Source organism: Balaenoptera borealis, assembly GCF_965194805.1.
Source record: "Balaenoptera borealis genome assembly, chromosome: 16".
NCBI classification, from domain to species: domain Eukaryota; kingdom Metazoa; phylum Chordata; class Mammalia; order Artiodactyla; family Balaenopteridae; genus Balaenoptera; species Balaenoptera borealis.
In genome coordinates this window covers 49,572,077-49,595,077 of record NC_138872.1, presented here as the reverse complement: position 1 = coordinate 49,595,077, position 23,001 = coordinate 49,572,077, and the positions used below count along the sequence as shown (strand labels likewise).

The 23,001-nt window shown below is 43.4% G+C and overlaps 1 protein-coding gene across 1 annotated transcript in view; it reads left to right on the top strand.

Annotated features, from left to right (window-relative positions):
- The window catches only part of PCSK2 (proprotein convertase subtilisin/kexin type 2), a 216,948-nt gene that overhangs the window by 27,360 nt on the left and 166,587 nt on the right, over positions 1–23,001 (top strand). The window lies entirely within an intron of this gene.

The following is a 23,001-nucleotide window of genomic DNA, read 5'->3' as shown; positions in this document are numbered from 1 at the left end:
AACAAGCCTCAGGATGCTGGAGAAAGTCCCCAAGCAGAGTGGCAGATGGAGATGCTTGATGCAAGAAGCTGTCGGCAGTGGCAGGTGAACTCTTGCTGCAAATCCTACCATGCAACCCGTGCTAAGGATTTAGCAGGCATCATCTCATTAAACCTCAGATATCTCCTGCAAATTAAGTGGTATCAGATCCCCAGTTTACGGGTGAGGAAATGCGAGTTTAGGGAGGCTCATGACTTACCGACCATCCTGTGGTTTGTGAGGGGTTCTCACACTGCATGGTGCTGCTCTGTCACTGACTTAGATTTTATAAACTAATTTCCCTCCTCCTCTGCACAAAGAGAATAGTAGAGCAGGAAGATTCCAAAGGAGACATTGATTCAACGCTTTGCCTTGAAGCTTTAAAATATAATTCAGACAAAATAGACCCAGAGAGGGTAACTGACTTCTCTGGGGTCACACGACCATAACTGATGGGGAAGAAATAATAAACCTCACGACTCCTTGCAACAGCAGATCTGATATAAAAAAAAAGCTAAATGAGGGACTTCTCTGGTGCCTCATTGGTTAAGAATCCGCCTGCCAATGCAGGGGACACAGGTTTGAGCCCTGGTCCAGGAAGATCCCACATGCCACGGAACAACTAAGCCCGTGCACCACAACTACTGAGCCTGCGCTCTAGAGACCATGCGCCACAACTACTGAGCCCGCATGCCACAACTACTGAAGCCCTCTCGCCTAGAGCTCGTGCTTCGCAACAAGAGAAGCCACCACAATGAGAAACCTGCACACCGCAACGAAGACCCAATGCAGCCAAAAATAAATAAATAAATAAATAAATAAATAAATAAATAATTAAAAGCTAAATGAGGATTGATACTGCTTACGAACTTGTGATTCTTTAAGACCTTGTTCTCACTAAATGATAACTGGATTCTCTAAATCAGAAATAGTGTAAAGGGAAAATATGAAGTTACATCATTGGCTTATGTGATTTATGTGAATTCAATGAACTCAGCTATAAATAGAAAAGTGAAAAAGGAGGGAAAGTAATAGCAAGGTGGGCACTTCTGCTCATGATTCTGCTCAACTGGGATATGCCCTGAAGTGGCGTGAATAAGTAGAGTCATCTGAGAATGCAGTCGGCCTCTTTCCCTCCTGACTCAAAGTGGGAGCAGTTCACCTTTCTGGGTGAGAGACTCCAGCGTTTAAAGATAATACTTTTGAAGCAAAATATTTCCTAAGCACAAGCCAACGTGTTCGTCTGCTGTGTGAACAATAGGACAGGACCAGATTCCTTGTGGAAGGAAATTCCACACATTTGTGATGAATTGAGACACAGTATATTGATTTCTAACTTTCCTAAGAAAATTTCAAAGTTCATTTTGACCGTGCATAGTTTGCACTTTACCCACTTCAGAACTCTATCCCTGCGGTGTGATTTCTCTACAAAAAAGTAAACAAAGATGGTATCTTAGCTTGGATTTCCTGGAAACAGACTCTGAGGTGGGGAGTTGCGTGTATAAAAGATGTTTCTAAGAATGTGGTGTGCAGTGTTTTCATCTCTTGTGGTTCCCTCCATCCTCAAGCCAACAACACACATCAAATCATTCTTGTGCTTCACATCTCTCTGCTTCCTCTTCTGCTTAAGGCTCCTGTGACTCTGTTGGACCCACCTAGATAACCCAGCATAATCTCTCTCTCTTGGTCTTAGCAGATTAGTCACCTTAATTACAACTATGAAGTCCCTTTTACTATGTGATGTATCACATAATCATGAGAGTAACGCCAGGGTCTGGAGACCATGGGGGCCAAAATTCTGCCCTGAGCCTTGGTCTTTCTGGAAGAGTTGGCATGCCTCTAGGGTCAGCAGCTTTCTCCAGGCAGCCCAGCTCCCCCGCACTGCCCTGCTCCTGGGATTGCATTTAGCTCAGAGGGAAACATGAATTTGTAGGCACACAACCCTGACCACACTTCGAGCCCAAAGGGTGAAGCTGAGAACCCACGTGGAGCGGCTTCTGACTTGGCATCCCAGCTGGTGACCAAATTCATTTTCTAGACACCTCATCAAGAGATTGGCTCAGCAAGTGTACACCTTCATGGGTTACACATTTTGAGAGTGACTTGACGGCATCTGGAGAAGGGAAAGTGTATTGCGGGAGGAAGCAGAGGAGAGATGCCTTCAGTGGTGCTCTAATCTGTGGGAAAAGCTGATCTGCCCTAATCTGCTGGTTTTATTATTCAGCAGGGAGGACTTTCTGTATCTCCTCTGGGCGCTGCAGATGTGCCTGGCTTCCTGCCTCAAAGAACTGCTGCCAGTGATATAATTAACTCTTTGTGGGGAACAGGGGAGAAGTGTTTACTATGGATTCAGAAAGGCACAGGCAAATCTGCTAAGGAGTAAGCCAGGCTTTTTCTAGTTGTTGTGAGTGTATTTTAAGTGATCACTCCTGCTCACGCTGCCACGTGTACCAAAAGAGAAGGAAGGACACTCTGGAAGACACCCTTCCAGCAAGCCCAGGGATCTCCAGGGAGTCTTAACTGTCTTTGGGAGAATTCTAAGAAGCTCTAATGCAGAGGAAAGCACCAGGGAAAGAAGAAAGTGCTTCTGTATTGTCTTCATAACTCACAAGATGACCCTCGGGCTTCCCTGGTGGCGCAGTGGTTGAGAATCTGCCTGCCAATGCAGGGGACACGGGTTCGAGCCCTGGTCTGGGAGGATCCCACATGCCGCGGAGCAACTGGGCCCGTGAGCCACAATTACTGAGCCTGCGCGTCTGGAGCCTGTGCTCCGCAACAAGAGAGGCCGTGATAGTGAGAGGCCCACGCACCGTGATGAAGAGCGGCCCCCACTTGCCGCAACTAGAGAAAGCCCTCACACAGAAACAAAGACCCAACACAGCCATAAATAAATAAATAAACCCAAAGTTAAAAAAAAAAAAGATGATGACCCTCGAATGGTGAGCTGGCAAACTTTTAGGACTTTCTACCAAAATCTTCAATGTTTTTAAGGCAAATTTCTCCTGACCTGCCTTACCTCGTTCCTTCCCCAGCCTTCCCCAAGATGCAAAGGAAATGCCTTTAAATATCTAAAATGCCTCTATTATATCACCTAAAAATAAGCATTTTGTGTACGCTCATTAAACTCACAATATAACTCCATTATCTAGTTGCTTGCTAGCAAACCATTTATTTATTCAGCAAGTATTTACTAAGCTCAACTACATGCTGTGCACTGTTCTAAGTACTGGGACACAACAGGGAACAAAACAGACCAAGAATTCCTCCCGTGAAGCTTATATACTAGTGGGGATGAAGGACAGAGACAAAATCCAGATGAATAAAGCAATTACGTGACTGCTGGTGAAGGTGTTATGAGGATAAATAGAGAAAATTGTGAGGAAGAGGGAGTGGCAGGGGAGGGGTGTTATTTTATAAAAAGCATCCAGGGTTGGCTACTCTGGTAAGGTGACATTTAAATATAGACCTGAAGGAGGTAAGGAAGGTTTCCATATGGTTGTGGAGAAAGGTCATCCCCAGCAGAGGAACCAGCAAAGGTAAAGGCCTCGTGTCCAAGGCGCACTTGATGTGTTCTGTGAACAGCGAGAACGCCAGGAAGGCTGGGAAGATGGGAGCCCGGAAGAACAGGGGAAGAAATGAGGTCAGCAAGGAAGCGAGACCGGAGAAGACATTACAGGTCAGGGTAAGGACTTTGGACTGACCGAATGAGATGGGATTTCTCTACTTTGGGGTCAATTATAGATGATGGGGTGGGCATGGGGGCGCACGCTGGAAATCAGGGAGATCAGTGCAAGGTGATGACAACTTTTCTGAAAGGATGATGGAGAAAGGATGATGGCTTAGACCAGGGTAGAAGCTGGTCGAGGTGGTGAGAAACTATATTTAGGAATATTTTGTGAAAGTAGAGACTTCAAATTTACTGATTCTTTTGTTGACAGATTAGATAAGGAATGGGAGAGAAAGAGAGCAGGCAAAGGTAACTCTAGAGCTATTGGCCTGAGTTATTAGCACGTGGAGGTAGCATTTATGTAGATGGACAGATTCGGGGAGAAGCAGGTTGACTGGGAATGGGTAGGGAATCAAGTGAGTAGTTTTAAGCATGTTAGCGTTTGAGGGTTGCATTGAGCATCCAAGTCAAGAAGTAAAATAAGCGAAGGGATATTAAAATTTAGGATAGAGTTTGGAGCTGGAGACATAAAATGGGAGTCGCCCATACATTGATAGCATTCAGTGCCATGAGACTAGTTGAGATTATCTAAGAAATGAGTGTAACTAGAGAAGACAAGCTGTGTGGGACAGAACCCTAGGGCATTCTAGAATGTAGAAGCCTGGGAGATGACTGGGGACCAGCGGAGGAGATAGAGAAGGGAAAAATAATAGAGGAAGAGGATCAGAGGTCAAGCAAAGACTAATCTAGTCAATGTGCCCTACCTTGTTCACATTTTACCAGAGTATCTTGGCCGTCCCTATAATTATTTCTTATGAGCCACTTAGAGATGTCAATGGAATGTGCTGCTTCAGTTTTTCCATCTCTAATCTATTTTTTCTGAAAGCGTATTGAACTTCATGGTGCAAACATGAGATTATGAAATAAAAATGGTGGCATGAATTTTATCTCAACCAGACACTGCTGTATCTGGGCTGGATGGTGTCACATTTGACTCAGAATGCATAAGAACCAAGCTTCTAAAACCTCAAGCCCAACTAGGCAATATCTCAGAGCCAAGACCCAGTTCTGTGAGCTGCTGGGTGAAGTTACCGGGAAACAGCCTCTGTTTGACGTGGCAAGAGGAAAATCTGAGTTGGGCATTTCTTTTTAATTTTAAGGAACTATAAAAGCTGTGAGACAGATCAAGTTTGACTGTAGACCCGAAGGTAAGAACCTTAATCTGCAATTAAGAAATACAAAAATCCAAGCTGTGTTGATTCAACCTTGATCACATTTTCATGGATTTCAGAAAGATAGAGTTCTTAAAATAATTCCCCATTAAGATTCAATATCTTTCTAGAAAGTAATTCCTCACTCCTTAAACCACTGCTCCAAAGTGAATTGTATTCAACGCTTAGCTGAAGGAGGCTATCGGTGTTCCTTAACGATGACATGAACAAATGGTTAAAATAAGTATGTCTATCTGGCTAAGATCATGTTTCATGAGACAAAGTTATGTTTGGAGTTGGATAAGCCTCAGAAAGTTTTTAAAAAACACTCTAAAACCCTCTTCGGCTATTTTTAAATTGGTTTAGCCATTTTCCTTTTATGATGTCCATTGACATGTTTGTGATCACATCTTCATCCATAAACAAGCTTCGTGCTCTTAAATCTAAGTCAAGGGAATTTAGAAAATGAGAGGAATTGAATTCTTACCATTTCAGGTAGTTTCAAACCCTTTTGGGTTGAGGAGAGGAAATGACTGAAGCCAGGTCTGGAAAAGAGTAAAAAGCCGCGAGACAAAGAGATTCAGGTCTGAATAACAATCCAATTGCTGGAGTTTATCTAATTGGTTTCCCATTATCTGTACCAAAAATATTGTGTTTTCCATCTTCTCTATGGCAAGTATGTCCCATTTAGCAATAAAGAACTAACTGCCTGAGAGAAAACAGGTAAGACAAAACAATTTTCTATTTTCCATTCCCCTTGAAAAGGAAGAGCAGCCCGCCCCATGTAAAGAATTGCTTAATGGATGTCAGTTTGTAAGGACACCTCAGAGAAATGACAGGAGAAAGCCCTCCCAGAGAGCAGAAGAAAACCAAAGTGGTTCAAATCTATTGTGTGGAAACAGACTCAAATAATTGCCTACGAGGGAGAAAAGGAGCGTGAAGGAGGGCATGCAGCTTGAGGTTGCTTTTGGGTTGTAACACTAGCTCTGATACCAACTAGCCACATTTCCTTGACAAACCGTTTTATCCCCCAGTCTTCAGTTTCCTTGTCAATACAGTAAAGAGTGTAGACTAGTTAAGCTCTGAAATGTCCCTTCAGGTGTTGATATCTGAGATTCCAGGGGCAACTCTGAAGTTCCTCCAACTGGTTGACGTGAAAGCCAGAACTAAACCCAGATTTCCCACTAGTTTGTGATCCTTCCTTTGCATGTCTTTACTTTCATCTGAGAAATGGGGATTTTCTTTAAACCAATACTCTAAAGTGTTTGGAAGAACTATCATTTATGTTAGTATCCTCATCTTTTACAAGAAAATTTCACGTTGTGTGTTGTTCAAACTAGTTCATCAGAGCCCTAAAATTCCACTTCTTGCCTCAAGGGAAATGCTAGATGATGAGGTGGAGGTTTTTCATCCACCTCAAAGATAATAGGTTCTCTATCCTGTTTTATGAATTGGGATTTGGTGTAAGATTTCATTTGGCAAGCTGGGTGTGATGGAGCAGAGGTATTTCAACTAAAAAAATTAAGTTTGAAAACCAGTGATTTCTAATTAAGTTCTATTCTCCAACCCAGTCAATCAGTGTGTCAGATCAGGATCACAAACAGAACGCCTAGAGAAGCTGGGCAAATAAGTTACCAGTTGAGGTGGGTTGGGTGTAAGCAAAGCAGTAACTCAAGCAAGAGGACAAATGATCACATTTTCTTCTGCCTCTAGGTGGGAATACAATAGGGAGTGGAGGGGACTGTGGAAAACCAGAGTTACAACCCTATCAGAAGGAGGAAGCAGAACCTCTTCCTCAGATGATTGTCACCTCACAAAAATGGAGGTCCATGGTTGCCAGATATCCCAGTTTTTCAAGAAAATCAGAAAATGCCAACCTTTGTGCAAAATCTTTGTGCTTCTTAAAAGTATTAGTGACTAAATAAAAAATTCTTGACACGTGAAAAAACTGAAGAAAATCTGTCAGCAGAACAGATTTGTCCATGGGACTCCATTTTGTGATCTGTCCTCTTCAACCTCCCAAAACAAGATGACTTGGCATCGGGCAAGTCACCTCTATGACAAGCCCCCGACCTCACAGTTTGCAAAGGTGGTCCGCATAAAAGTTCTTCCTTAAGGCAACCCCAAAGCATTGGGACACAATCCAGGCTCTGCTCTCTGGGGCTAAATCATTTCCTCCTCCACGCGAGAAAGCTCCAAACATTTGAAGATAGTTACCATGGCCCTGGACCTTCTTCAGAGTAAACATTCCTGGTTGTTTCAGATGTTTTCATTGAATTTGGTCTTATTTCCTGGCCTTCCTCATCACACCTCTCTGAACATTGTCTGAGAACTAAACAGACAATCCAGCTACCTTCTGATGATGTCAGAGTAGCACTGGAATCTTATTTCCCATATTTTGAAAGCTGTTCTTCTATGAACATACCATAGGATCACTTTATCCTTCTTTAGAGGTCACGGATCTTATTTTGACGAATACCGACCCTACAACTAGCCAGAACTTCTAGTTTCTGCTCAAATATGCTGCAAATCAATCCGTCCTTGGAAGATTGGGATATTGGTCCTAAAGCAAGGACTTAGGTTTAATTTTTGAATGTTTCATCTTATCAGAGTTCATTATGACCTGTCAAGATTTTGTTGGATCCTGATTCAGTCTCCTCCCTGTCATCTCTGATTTTGATCAACATCAATATCCTCAACCAGTTCTTAATAAAAAGGTTGAATAGAACAGAAAAAATGACAAAGCTCAAAACCCTTTGTCCGGGATGATATAAATCTATTACTATAGACGCTAAGGAGTATCTCACACTGACCTCATATTGAAAGGAAATTATGAAGTACCCAAAGCCCCCAAAACAGCATTCAGGTTAAATGAAAAACAGTGTCTCACCAGGGAGGCTATTTGGAGGCTGGGTTTATATAGCTTAACTGCATCACTCTGAATCTAGTTGATTTGTTTGTGTACACTGCTCTCTGAGCAATCAGTTCGTTTCCCATGGAGCAGTCTAATTCAGCTATTCACATGACCAAAATCACCAGACCAATCAGTTTTCAATCTTGTCTTTAGAGGTAATTTGAATTCACTTGATAATTTGTCCACACATCTGCAAATGGTTGTTTAATCATGAAAATTTTTAATCAAAAAACCAAAATCAATGAGTAATCATCAACGCTAATCATGAGAGTACCAGGTGGCACTCACGTGTGGACCAAATCAGATTTTTCTAAAACTTAATACAGTGATTCCTTTTTAATGAGTAAGTGAAGACATCTCAGAAATAGACTAATTCAGCTCAGGATCATATTCTCCATGGCTAAAATATAACCTATCATTTGACTTCTATCAGAGCACTCCAAAAAATTCCTCTACCACTTATTCATGTGACATGGGCAAGTCACTTAACCTTCACTAATTGCCTCTCTTTTACCATCTGTATCATTAAATAACAATGAAAGTCCAAATGTCTGAAATAACTTGCCTTAATTTTTCATCTCTATCATGGAATCACAATGAAAGTGCAAACGTCTACAAATAAATGCCTAAGATTTCAAAACTATAAGGGTGACTTCATCTTTGAAAGTACATAGTTGTTTCACAAATACATTATAACTTTTGCCAGAGCAGAAAAGGGGATGGTGTCATCTACTTCTTTTGCATTTTCTCCCACTTAATTCTCCACTATTCTCCTTGCCCGCCTCTACTCCATGAAAAATTGTAGTGTGAATTAAATCAGTGTTCCTCAAACTGTATTATGTTGGGGTCCTTGCATTTTCTACCGGCATGTTGTGAATAATACAAATATTAGTTAAGACAAGCTAGATTATGTTGCCCCCACGTCCCAATGGTTTGACGTACAAATGTTTACCGTGCACTCGTGCTGCGTGACCAGCACGCGTCCCTGGGGGCCCTGATTAACATAATCTTTCAGTAACTGATGCTATTGAAGGTTCCAGCATCTTGAGGTGCCACCACCCTAACATGGCTCCCAGGGCACCGGAAGAGAAAGGGGAAGAGGAAATGCTCAAGATGAAATGCTTCATCTTGAAAAGGACACATATCACTTCTCCTCATCACCCGTGGGCCAGAAAGAGACACCACGCCTGAGTCAGCGTGAAGAAGCCGAGAAGTGGAGCGCTCCTATGTGCTCAAGAAGGAGAGAAAAACTAGACATGGGGAACAGTAGAAGTCCCCTGTACGGTGTATTTTTTATTCAGGACCATAATAAAAATATGAATAAAAGCATGTTCTAACTTTATGGGTGACTCCTTGGGACTGAGACTTTCCTATAAGCTTGGCACTCACGTTTATAATTATATCGGCAGCAATTACTACCATGCAGTCTCTGGCTAGTGAGAACGGATGGGGCATTTGTGCCAAACTGGGGACCTTGCATTTTGCTAAGATGTCTAGAACAACATCTCTCATCACGTGTGCTCTTCTGCAATGTGACCTGGCCCTTCTCTATCAATAGCTAGAGTCTATTTCTCCATCCCGTGAATCTGAGCAGGCTTGTGACTTTTTGTGCAGTAGAATGTGGTAGGAGTGATGCTATGCCAGTTCTTGATATGGCCCTTACCTGACCTGGTAGCTTCTACTCTGGCCTCTTGGAACCCAACCGCCATGCAGGAAGTGTGACTACCCTGAGAACACCCTGCTATTAGACGGCCAAGCCAGATGGAAAGGCTGGTATGCCACGAGGAGAGAGGGATGCTAAAGTGCGCGCAGATACAGACGTGGGAATGAAGAATCATCCTGGAAGTGGTCCCTTCAGCCTCGGCAGCCACTCTGTCTGCTTCTACCTGGAGACAAACCACCCAGCTGTGTCTCCTCTGAAATTCTGACCCACAAAATCTTGAGCCAGATAAAAGAGCTGATACAAGGCACTCACTTTTGGAGTAGCTGATTGTACAGCAATAGATAATTTTCCCACCATTCAGCTGGGGATGAATCGTGGAGGACTGAGTCAGGCGTGGAGCCTATTACAATGGACAGACAGGCTGATCCCTGAGACACTGCCCCTCAGTGGTCTGTAGCATATCCGCAGGGTCTTTTTGTCAATGATATTTCTTTGGATATTATGCTGTTGATATTTTACTTATAAACTTGTGTTAGTTTCATAGGTATACGGGAGGTATAAGCGTTAGGAGTTGCTACCAAATTTTATTTTGTGTATATTTTAAATAACCTGCCAAGATGGGGAAGCCAAGGAAAAATGGTTTTCCTTATAAGAGTCCATTCCTTGTTTAGGTTTGTTCAAGTTTAAGAAATTAATGAATTTGCAAAAGATCTAATAGAGGTGGGTTTCTCCAAAGCATGAACTTTGGCGTGAGACAGAAGCAAAATGGCCCTTTCAGGGCAGAGAGACCAGTGGGTGCCCCGTGAGGAGCCACGTGAAGAGCTGCACGGTGGTGGGAAGAGAGGTGGAGGCAGAATCAGGAGTTGTGAGTTCTAATCACAGGCCTGTCACTTATCGTCTGTGTGGGTTACACAAAACCACTTGGCTTGGGCTTCCCTGGTGGCGCAGTGGTTGAGAGTCTGCCTGCCAATGCAGGGGACACAGGTTCGAGCCCTGGTCTGGGAGGATCCCACATGCCACGGAGCAACTGGGCCCGTGAGCCACAACTACTGAGCCTGCGCGTCTGGAGCCTGTGCTCCGCAACAAGGGAGGCCGCGATAGTGAGAGGCCCGCGCACCGCGATGAAGAGTGGCCCCCGCTCGCCGCAACTGGAGAAAGCCCTCGCAGAAACGAAGACCCAACACAGCCAAAAATAATTAATTAATTTAAAAAAATTCATGCTGAAAAATCTAAAAATAACCTGATGAAAAACATGTAGGAAGTGAGTTTAAAAGAACCTCAAAATTCTTTTTTAAAATGCAAACCTGTGCCTTACCAAATAGCAAATTACATTGGATTTAACTTTTCTTTGAAGTACAAGGAAACTTGCCATCTGCTGGGTTGCTCGGTCTGGAAAAAGAGGGTGAGTCCAGAGCTCTCGCCGCTCTCTGAATTCCTGTAACCTCCTAGTCTGTCTGGAGTGTAGACTTGTGGTCAAGTTTAGGAGCTTTGGTAGATTCAGGTTTTAATTGCATGTCCACCACTTCATTCTCCAACTGCATAAATTTACATAAGTTATTTAGCTTCTTATAGTCTCACCTGTGAAGTGTGGTCAGTATTAATAGCACCTATCTCGAGGGTTGGGGTGAACATATCATGAGATGATACTAAGGTAAGTGATCAGAAGATGATAGCTGTGACTAGCGATATTTTACTCTGCGGTGTATAATTACAAAGTGACTGATACGGATTTCTGAAAATTACCTGTTTTAGCACGTTTATTCACTGCAGTCCTTTAACAATTTTACACCTATGTCATGAACACATCACATTTAGTTGAGCAGGTGATTTTATTTTCACTGTAATTTTGCCAAAATAATACAGTTTTAAAAATTAAATGCAAGGCTTAACGTTAATGATGGCAATCTTTTGCCCCACCTCTACCAAGTCCCAGTCCCTCAGAGGCATTATCCGTCAATGCTTTAGCTGTTCCTTGTGTTAAGTCCACATTTTAAAATAATATGTGTATGCTGAAATGTGCTATTTCATCTCAGATATAGTCTATTGGCTTTCTTCTATGGAGGGTGAGAATTTTACTTCTTCAAATGCAAGACACACACACACACACACATTTATATTTCTTCCAGCTTTTGAATACAGTAGTCCCCCGTTATACCTGGGGAATATGTCCCAAGACCCTTAGTGGATGCCTGAAACCACAGATGGTACTGAATCCTATATATACTATATTTTTTCCTACACATACATACCTATGATAAAGTTTAATTTATTAATTAGGCACAGTAAGAGACTAACAATAGCTAAAAATAAAATGGAACAATTATAACAATAGACTTTAATAAAATTTATGTGAACATGGTCTCTCTTTTCTATCTCACTCAAAAGATCTTATTGTACAAATTTAATGCCGTTTCTGTCTTAACCAAGCACTTATCACTCACCGTGGCCATAACCTTTACAGTTGGAGGTGCCACGGCAAAAGTAGCACAAATTTCTTTTTTCTTCTTCACAGTTTCACAGATAGAAGATTCATCCTTACTGTAGATCTTAGCAACATCAGCATATGATTTTTTTTCTTTCCTTATTAAGTACAAAACTTTCACCTTTTTACTTAAAGAAAGCACTGTATGTCTTCTCTTTGGCGTATTCGAATTGCCAACACAGCATCGCTACTCTTGTGATTTGGGGCCATTATTCAATAAAACAAAAGTTACTTGAACACAAGCACCAAGACACCTTGACAGTCAATTTGATAACCAAATGACAAAGGGATGGACATGGGATGGAGTGGGATGCTGTGAGATGATTATTATTGATATTTTGTACTATTATTATTTTTATTATTTTGATAACTTCTTTCTCTGTTCTCTCTTTTCTGGAGAACTATCAGTTTGTTGTTGGGCAAATTATAGGATAAATCTTATAGTTATATTATTTTTCCTTGTTTTATTTCCATATTCTTTGTCTTTTTGTTCTACTTTTTGAGAAGATTTGTATGTGTCCATATATCCATATATATGTTGTGTGTGTGTATATATACAGACTTTTTTAACAGCAAGAGCTCTTTCTTGTTCCTTTTGTATAGCATCATGCTCTTGTTTCATTGATGCGACTTCTATTCTCTGCAGAGTTTTCCTCCTAGTTCTTTTATTTTTATTTATTTTTGTTTTCCACCAAAGTATTTATTAATAACCTCTATGGCACTTAATGCATAGGTTAACGTAAAAAGATTTAAAAGAATACACTGTTATATACTTCTTGCTATACATGTGTCACAAGTCTAGGATTTTCACTATATAGAATGGATTAACCCAACTGAGAATGACTTTCTTTAAAATATTCCTATATATTGGGTTTTTAATTTTTAAAGTTTCAGAAAATGCTTGTAATGCACACTTCCATGTAGGTTTCTGCCACATAGAACTCCTAGTTCTTTTAAACTTTTGTTCTACTCCCTGCATTTTCTCTTTCCTCTGAGTTCACTATTTTATGGTTTTAGTAAGTATTTATTTGCTTAAACTTTTATTTTACTTATTCATTTATTCATTCATTTATGGCTGTGTTGGGTCTTCGTTTCTGTGCGAGGGCTTTCTCTAGTTGTGGCAAGTGGGGGCCACTCTTCATCACGGTGCACGGGCCTCTCACTGTAGCGGCCTCTCTTGTTGCGGAGCACAGGCTCCAGACGTGCAGGCTCAGTAATTGTGGCTCACGGGCCCATTTGCTCCGCGGCATGTGGGATCTTCCCAGACCAGGGCTCGAACCCGTGTCCCCTGCATTGGCAGGCAGATTCTCAACCACTGTGCCACCAGGGAAGCCCTAAACTTTTATTTTAGAGTATTTTCTCAAATGCCTGATTATCCTTAGCTGTCCATTCATTTTAAAAAATTGATTTGAACCTCTGTGTGCCTGAATGGAGACACAGCCTTTTGGGGGGAGTACCCCCAAATAACTCTAGGTCCTATCTCTTGATCATGTCAGTTTTCCAAAGAGGAATACACCCACATCCAGCCTGAAGAGCAAAGTCTGGCTGCTTGCATTCTGGGATCTAATCATGAGAAGGGAATATCATGGTGCAGTGGTGAGACCATTTCAGTTAATCCCCACTTTTAATATAACACCTATTCCCAGCTCTTTATGTGTTTGTTATTTCTAATACTGAAACTTTCTGGTTCATTTTCCAAAATAGAAACCCTAATTGTTCTCCATACAGATTTTTAACACCTCTCCTTGCCTTTGATGTGGCTGGTGCCTCTGATTTTTGAGTGTTTCTGGGATGGCATGGTCTGAGTCAGCTGCACCTTGTTAGCTTCTCCCTCAGCGTACACTTAGGTTCCAGCTTCCCAGTTCAGTTAAATCAATGACATTTTTTTGTCTGCAGTAAATAACTCATAACATGAAGTCTACCCTATTATCAAATGTTTAAGCGTGCAGTACAGTGTTGTTAACTGAAAGCAGATCTCTATATAACTTTCTCGTCTTGTGTGACTTAAACTCTATACTCATTGAACAGGAACTCTCCCTTTCCCCCTCCCCAAGCCCCTGACAACCACTGTCCTACTTTCTGCTTCTATGAGTTTGGCTACCTTAGATAACCTCATATGAGTGGACTCATGCAGCATTTGTCCTTCTGTAACTGGCTTATTTCACTTAGACTAATGTCCTCAAGATTCACCCACATTGTAGCATATGAGAGGGTTTCCTTCTTTTTTTAATTTGTTTCAAACTTGTTACATGTTACATGTAGTGAACACATGTGCGATTGAGCAATTGAGCACGTGTGCAATTGCCTCTTTTGGGTAGCCACCAGAAGTGGAATTGATGGGCCAAAGTTGTGTTTTGACCCTGGACTGAGGGTTAGGCTTCATCCCACAGAATTTGGACCTGGGCCCTTTGTGTTTCAGAAAGTGTGGCAGAGCCTTCCTCTCGTCCTCAGAGTCACCCAGAGGAAGTTCACTGGTGGCCTAACTAATTACGCCTTGTCTGCATTTAATTTTATCCCACTGTGCGATGGACTCACCTCCCAGCTGTTGAGACACTTGATCTCTGATGTCCCCAGCATCAGTGGTCACCTATTAATGCTGACCATCAGACTGGATGCCGCATCCAGTATACCCTGGCATCGCATGCAATGGAACAGAGTAATGAGTTATGAAAGTCACAGAGGACCTACGCCTAAGTGTTGTGGGACATATATAATAAGTAGGTGGCTTTGTTCCAGAATTCTTTGGTTAGGAAAATAGTCCAGCACCTATCAGATCTATCTAAGACAAATAGAAGATTCTCCATTTACTCCTCCCTTCAAGAAGTGGTAATGAGGTATACCTAGTGCCAGGTGTTTAAGGTCAAAAGTAACCTAAATAATTAATTGCCATTCTGCATGTCCCGTGAGACTTTCTAGAGTCCAAATAGGTATATTTGCAAGTAAAGCGTAGCAAATGATAAACTTCCAAGTCAACAGTTTGGGGACCCTACGTCTCCTGCAAAAATCAATTGTTCTCATTTGCTTTTCAGTAACCTCACTGGATTATTCCACTCTGCACACTGCACTTTTACTTGCTCAGCAGGCCTAGCAAGTGATGTAAACACAGCATGGAGCCGAATCTGATATTCTGCCATCTTTGCCTTCTCCCTCTTTTCCCTGAAGACTTCCTTTATGTCCTTTTTGAAACCATTTTAGCTGAATGTGAAGTGGCCCTGGTGAAGTTCACCATCAAGCCTCTCTATTTGGGTCAAACTGGCCATGTGATCCTCCCTCTCAGTTGATTTACCACTCATGTTGACTACCCATCTGCTGCACAGACTTTGGAGGCAACCTCTTTATCCTTCTAACTGCGCAGTGGAATCAGATGTCTCCCATACCTACAATGGGCCCTCACCTAGTTTCAGCCCCCCTGGAACTCCCTTCTTATCTGGACACTTCCCCTGACCCTGATGAAGAGTGGAGGTCAGAAGAAAAGCCAATGAACTTTGAAGTCAGGTGCTCCTGTCCCCTTGGGGGAAAACCTTAGTAAGGTCAGGATCCCAGACTTGGGTGCTTTATACAACTAGTTCCAGCCTTTGCTATACCTGGGTTCCCATGGTGATGCTGAGAATGTCTCAGAGACCTCCCACCCAGTTATCCTACCAGCCAGGGTGGTTGGTCCGGGCATGTAAGTGGCCCTATGCAATGTTTCTCTTTATTCTAATTAATCTGCCCACTTAACATGGGTGGAATGGCTTCTTATCTTGGATAGTCATCTTTATATTGGTTGCTCCCTGTTGGTTGCTGTGAATCCCAATGCATGCTGTATCTGTTAGCCAAGCAGGATATTTAAGTACCTTTTCCTATAGGAATGAGAATGTCTCTGCACCTTGGATGTTGCCCTGCCCCTCTCACCTGACTCCCAGGCACACTGTTCCTGCCTGTGGACGGAGGCTTTCTCTGGGAATTGTGGGGAATTCTCTGGGATCCTACTTGGCTATTGTTACTCTGATGCCCAATAAGCCACTTGACTCTTGCCCTTGGATACCGCCCTATCCTTATATCCATTCTCAAACTTTGAGCTTCCCAGTACCATGTGCACAACCCACAACAGCACTCTCCTGCCCTATAATTCTCTATTACTCTGGATTCATCTTTCAGAAATTTCTTATGGCATATGCTACCAAGGGAATCCTTTCTTATTTTCCAATGCAGTTAAGGATTTTAAAAATATCTGTCTATCTCTGTATCATCTATCACCCTGTAAGATTTAAGGAATTGAAGGGGGGGTGGCTCTCAGTGTGCTATTTGTGCTGATTCCTGTGTAACTTTAAATATGGAACATCCATGTCTTTCCTTGGCTGTGCTTGCTTTTGACCCAAATATAATCTGTAAGCCATGGCAAGCTTACTCAGGGAAAGAAAGAGGGAAGCGCCCCATTGTTGTATCAAATGCAGATAAGCTCATGCCAATATAATACCTCGTCCTCATCTTTTTTATGTAGCTCAGGATAAAAAGAAAATCTCCAAAGGAGGCCTAAAGAACGCCACATTAATTAAAGGAAAGTTGTTTTTTTCCTAAGAAGTGTCTAATAACGAACGGACGAGCAAAGGAGACTCATTAATGGAAATATTTCCTTGGAAAGGGCATACATGCTGTGAAAAAAGTGTTATGCCAGGCTTTTCTTTTTAATGAAGTAAGACCTTTTGTCTTTTTTGCTATTTATCACACAGGCTGGAGAAAATGAGTTTGTGAGTCTTGTAGATAAGCTACCATGATTTGAAGATTATTCAGATCTCAGGTTACTTGTTTCTCCCTGTTCTTAGGGGAAATTTTTCTTCACTGCTCATGGTCTTGTGTGAAGGATGGTTAGAACTGGGAACCCCTTTAGGGAGTCAGACCTAAGTGTGGCGGCTTAGACCCCATCATCCCAGTTAACTGGTCAACCACTTGCCAATAGCATCTTCTGTGGGTCCTTCCCCACTGAGCACCTGGACGGGAAGATGACCCCTTCCCTCAAGATGCTGCAGTCAAACAGGAAAGGAAAAGGTGCTACAATAGATAAATGGATGGATGAGTGGATAGATAGATAGATACATAGATACATAGATAGATACATAGATAAAGAGACTAGAGAATAATTGAAGACTCAACTCTGAAGAAAGACCTATAATGAAAAAAGGTATTCACAGATAGGGGAGCTTAGGCCGAGTGAATCCTTAAGGAGGTTTCAAAGAAGTGCGGAGTAATGTCTAGTATTTGCATGATAAGCTGAGATCTTATTTGGATTTCATTTTGCTACCCCACTCCCATCATGATGGTTACACACAGAAATGGCCTTGGAATCTCCAGAAGAAACTGGCCAATTCAATGAGCACAATCCCTGCTGGACCAAAAGAAGGGATGCTGAGGCTGATTTCCTCACATGAGGTATCTAGATGCTAGATCAGGCCTGATTTCTATTTCTCTATCAGGCCAGAGTATGATCGCTGTATGATTTCAAGGGTAAGCAATTTTGACAGGTGCTTAAGGCTTCAGTTTCTTGTGATGAAGAACTAATAGCTGTCTTGTCACGCTAAGGAAAGAGGCAGAGGACAATTAGATTTCAAGTTGCTAAACCCACCCTCCAAATTGAATTTGCAGCCACACCCAGACCAGGATCAACAGGCAGAGAAATCACTTATCTACTTCACTGCTACTCAAGCCTCTCTTTATGGCACAGATGAACAAAATGAGCCTCGTAGAAGTGTTCTGACTTTCCTGAGATGACCCAGTTGACCACTGCTGGTTCCACGTCTGGAACCCACATCGCCATCTCCAATGTGTATGACTCCACCGGTAGTCTCGGTTGATATTTAGATCTTTGGCAGGCATCTATATAGCACCCATGTAACCCTGCCTCTCTTGGGCATCCCATAGTATTACCTCCACCCCCACCCTCCTCAGCATCTCAGTGGGGTTGGGAGTTTACAGAGCTCTCCATCCTCTCCGATGGAGGATGTGTGAGATGATCCAGAAGGTATCATTGTCCCCACTTTGGGGACATTGTTCCCACTAGACAGAGAGACTGAGGTTTATGGAGCTAACAAGTCAAAGAGTGAGAATAACATCCACGTCTTCATTGGTATCAGTCTTGGCCTCTGACTACTTCTTAGCTAACAGGACTGACCGAATCTCCTGGGACTCCCCCTCGTGTTTGGCTAACTGTAAGGTTCGGCATGCTATTATTGGCAGTGCCTTTCACCCTATCCATGAAGCATTTCTCAGGTTTCCCTGAGGCATTTCCTACTTGCCACCATGGCCATTTGGCTCTTCCTTCCAGGAATTACATCCGCTGCATTTTCCCTGTCATTTCCTTGTGCAAGAGAGCAAGCTCACACAAGCTGTAAATCTCTCAATTGCCCCGAATTCTTGAGGAGACTGTGTTCTGAGCTCCTCCTTTGGACAAGGGTGGATAGAGTGGCCCCATGAGATGAGTAACCTTCAGACCGAAGCTTTGCACACATCCTGGGTCTCTTCTGTCCCTGGCAACCATGACCCATCATTACAGTTAAAGAATCAGAAGTGGAATTCCCCTTCCTCCAGATCTAGAAGTCAGGCCATAGTCTACATCGTCCAGGCCCGAGCACATCACAGGCCCACCTGTGGCTCAGCACTGTGGCCTCAGAGGATGCTTGAAAAACAATCCGACTATACCAGAACCCACGGGAACTGCTGCAAGTATTCCCACAGGACAGTAACTGCAGGTTTATCGTTGGTATGTTCAGTTAAATTGTATTTTATATGAATTTTAATTGATAGAAAATATAATTTTCAAAGCCTGCAGAAAATGCATACATATAAGGTAAAGATGGCCAAGACTGTCCTGCAAATAAAATCTCCACTCCGTTGTTCCTGTTTTCTCCACATAATGAGGAAACTACCCTTCCTGGAGCCCACTGCGAAAAACTGGCAGTAAAAGAAGACGTTACTACCTGGCTCATGAGGCTACTCGAAAATTATCTGAAATAAAAACAGGCCAGAATCAGCATAATAGTGTATAACAAAACCCAGATGCCTCTTGAATAAAAGGTTAATCAAATGCTAATGTTAAATGAAAGAGTTTCAAAGGCAGGAGGAAGAGTGTTGAAGATAAATGGGGAAATTAGGTGCAGCCTCCTTGCACTAGAAGAGCAAGCTCTGCACAGAATGTTTTTGAAAGGAAATTAACCTTTTCTTTAACACCTAGAATGTGTCAGATGCTTTATAAGAAATGTACTAAATACCGTTCCAGGAGTTTAAGCTTAAAAAAAAAAAAACACAAAAACCTACTAAGATGCATGTGAAGGGAGAAAAATGTAGCAATTGCTGCAATGCATTGACTATTACCCTTCCGCCATATTTTGGTAGATGTTTACATATAAATCCTGGTTTTGTCAAGAATTCCATGAGTTTGCAATGTCTCTAAGCCCACCTGCTTTGCTTCATGGATTGCAGACGGGTCCTGGCCTCACTTCCCAACACGCTCAGCCTTTGTCCCCGCCCTGCTGGAGGGGGTCGTGTTCGCAGTCTGTATCTGTCAGGGTTCTCCAGAGAAACAGAACCAACAGGATGCATATGTAAAGAGACAGAGATTTATCTTCAGGGATTGGCTCATGTGATGGGGAGGACTCAAAAGTCCTAAATCTTCAGGGCAGGGTGGCAGGCTGGAAATTCCAACAAGAGTTGGTGGTGCAGTCTTGATTCTGAAGGCATCCTGGAGGCAGAATCCCCGCTTCCTCAGGGGACCTCGGTCTTTGCTCTTAAGGCCTTCAACTGATTGGACGAGGCCCACCCACCTTATGGAGAGTGATCTGCTTTACTCAGAGTCTATTGATTTACATGTTAATCACATCTAAAAACTACCCTCACAGCAACATCTAGACTGGTGTTTGACCAAATATCCACGCACCATAATGTAGTCAAGTTGACACATAAAATTAAAACCATCACACAGTCCAATGGGCAAGGCCACCAAATCAAATAGCAACTGATGTGCAGGGGTGTAGGGGAGGGCTGCAGAGAGAAGGTGATGAACTGGAGCGTAAACCACAGCAAAAACGGGGGCAAGGGGGACATTTCAAGGGTCTTCATGCCCAGAATGTTTTTATTTATTTATTTTTTAATTAATTAATTAATTTTTTTTGGCTGCGTTGGGTCTTTGTTGCGGTGCGTGGGCTTCTCATTGTGGTGGCTTTTCTTGTTGCAGAGCACAGGCTCTAGGTGCGCGGGCTCAGTAGTTGTGACTCATGGGCTTAGTTGCTCCGTGGCATGTGGGATCTTCCCGGACCAGGGCTCGAACCCGTGTCCCCTGCATTGGCAGGCAGATTCTTAACCACTGCGCCACCAGGGAAGTCCCCAGAATGTTTTTAATGTAGAGGGAGTGTGTGTGTTTGTGTGTGTGTGTGTGCACGTGCGCGCGCTCATGTGTTAAAATGGGGAGTGGGCTCCTGTGCTACAAATGACCCCGTAGAGGTAAACAGGCCAAGGAGGAGAAGGGTTATTCTTTTGTGTCCAGTGTGATTTGTCCCTCAGGCATAGCAGCAAATGTGGGTGTATATTCTTTAACTGCTGGCTTGGGAATCCCCATCCTTACTGGAAAGAGGTCCTCGGTTCTCCAAGAACCTGGAGCTTCAGCGGCGGCAGTGCCACTAGCAGCCGTAGGTGCCACTGTTCCAGGGTAGCCGGGCACCAAACCCACAGCTCCTTGTAGGTAAAATTCCCACTCCTGGCCACGCAATGTTCTCCCAAGGCACCCTGAGGGGAGGCCTGGGGAGGCTTAGGGAGGCCTGGGGAAGCCTGGGGAGGCTGGGTGAGCCTCCCAGAGCCCCTGGGCCGTGTAGGATCTGGCCTGAAGGCTTTCCTGCATTTATCCTCAACGTGGCTTTACTCCGGGGGCCTCGTTGCCCTTGCCGTACAGCTGCCACCCCAGCCCACCCCAGCCCACCCTGAGAGAGCCACCTGACCTGGAATCTGGGATTTGGATGGTTTTTCCTTCTCTCCTATGACGCCCTGCCTTCCTTAAGTAAAATGACCTTGCCCCGCCCCCAGGCTGGCTCTGCATTCTGGATCATGTGGCTCCACCTGCCCTTCCCTCCTCCTGACCTATTCCACCTGGCCAAGCAGGAGCCCTCCACGAGGCCCTTCCTGGGACAGACAGCTCTGCTCTTAGGCGAGCCCTTCTTGTGGAAGATGACATCAGCACCGTTACAAGGAGGTCCTTTAACGGGGCCTCCAGCTAACCTGCACCTCAGCAGGTACCCTGTTACCCTCAGACATATGAGAATGCTCCCAAAGGTGGCGGAAATCCAGGAAAGCCCTTCAAAAAGGGGAATAACAAGGACTTTGCAAAATGGTCTGGCCCAGGGGAGGGTGGATTCGACAGGGAGCCACACCAGGGCAACAAGGCAAGGGCAGGTACGAGTCCAAGGGCGCAGAGAGAAATGAGAGAGCCCAGGAGAGGCAGCAGTGGTGGGTCTCTCCAACAACAAGATGCCGGCGTTACAGGCTAAACTGTGTCCTGCCAAAACTCTCATGTAGCTGTCCTAACCCCCAGTATATCACAATATAACTCCATTTAGAGATAGGGTCTTTAAAGATCTAATTAAGCTAAAATGAGGTCATCGGGATGGGCCCTAATCCCACATGACTAGTGTCCTTACAAATGGAGAAGATCAGGACACAGACACACACAGACATAAGACTATGTAGAAGACACAGGGAGAAGACAGCCGTCTACAAGCCAAGGAGAGAGATCTCAGAAGAAACCAACCCTGCTGACACCTTGACCTCAGACTTTTGGCCTCCAGAACTGCAGGGAAATAAATTTCTGTTATTAAGCCACCCAATCCGTGGTACTTTGTTACAGCTGCCCTAGCAAGCTGATACGCCCGGCTTCGCTCTAAATCGAATTAGAGTTGGCAATTCTAAAAGACTGCACGAAGCTATCCTAAAAGGCTATGGGAAATGAAAAGCTGGGTTCTTGGGCTGTGCTATTGGATCAGAGAAGGAAATAAGGATGCAGATGTTGCTACAAAACACCTGGTACCTAGAAGGAGACGTTTCATTTCCCTCAAAAGGGGAACCTCAGCAGAGTCCAGGCAATGCTGAATCAATAGTGATAAAATTCCTTACCATTTTGAAGATAAATTTATGCAGTGCTATTACCTCTCACCTTTGCTTGATATTATAAGCTGGTTGGATTAATCAGTATTTAGGTTGAAAGGCAAAATGGGTGGTGGAGTTGGTCTTTTTGAAATCTAGATTTGTACACCTACAATGAACCTAATTAGTTTTGCATACAAAAACCCCACAAGAGGTAATAAATGTATACTGGATGGTCAGTATGACCCTCTCTTAAAAACTAACAAACACGCTAATTATAACAAATGTTCCACGGCGGTGCAGGATGTCAGTAGTGGGGGGTTCTGTGCGTGTGTGTGGCGAGGGGGGTGTGTGGGAACCCTCTGTACTTTCCACTCCATTTGCTGTGAACCTAAACCTGCTCTAAAAATAATGTTTATTAATTCTAAAAAAGAACTGAAATAGTAACAATTAAAAAACACTTTTACTATTAAAGAAAGGAACCCATTAATTTATCTGTATCTATAAATCAATATATATTTTTAAAGAGTCTAACTTTTGTCTTGATTAGTTCAGGCTGCTATAACAAAATGCCATAGACTGGGTGGGTTAACCAGCAGACACTTATTTCTCATGGTTCTGGAGGCTGGAAGTCTAAGATCAAGCCAGCAGTTTGGGTTCTTGGTGAGGGCCCTCCACCAACCCACAGCATCCAGGAGGGCTCCTGTGTCCCCCTTCTTTGGTCTCCAGCAGCTGTCAGTCACTCTAAAGCTCAACCAGGTACCAGGTCTTCCCAGGCTGAACCCCAGCTTCTATCTCCTTCAGGGTCCTTCTTCCCCCAAGAGGTCCTCACCAAGGCCGCGTGACTCAGGCCCTGTGAATGTGATGCTCTCGTGGCCTGGCCCTTTCATCCAGCCTCCTACGGTGCAGGTACGGACTCTTAATAGAAGTGACTGGCCCAAAGCT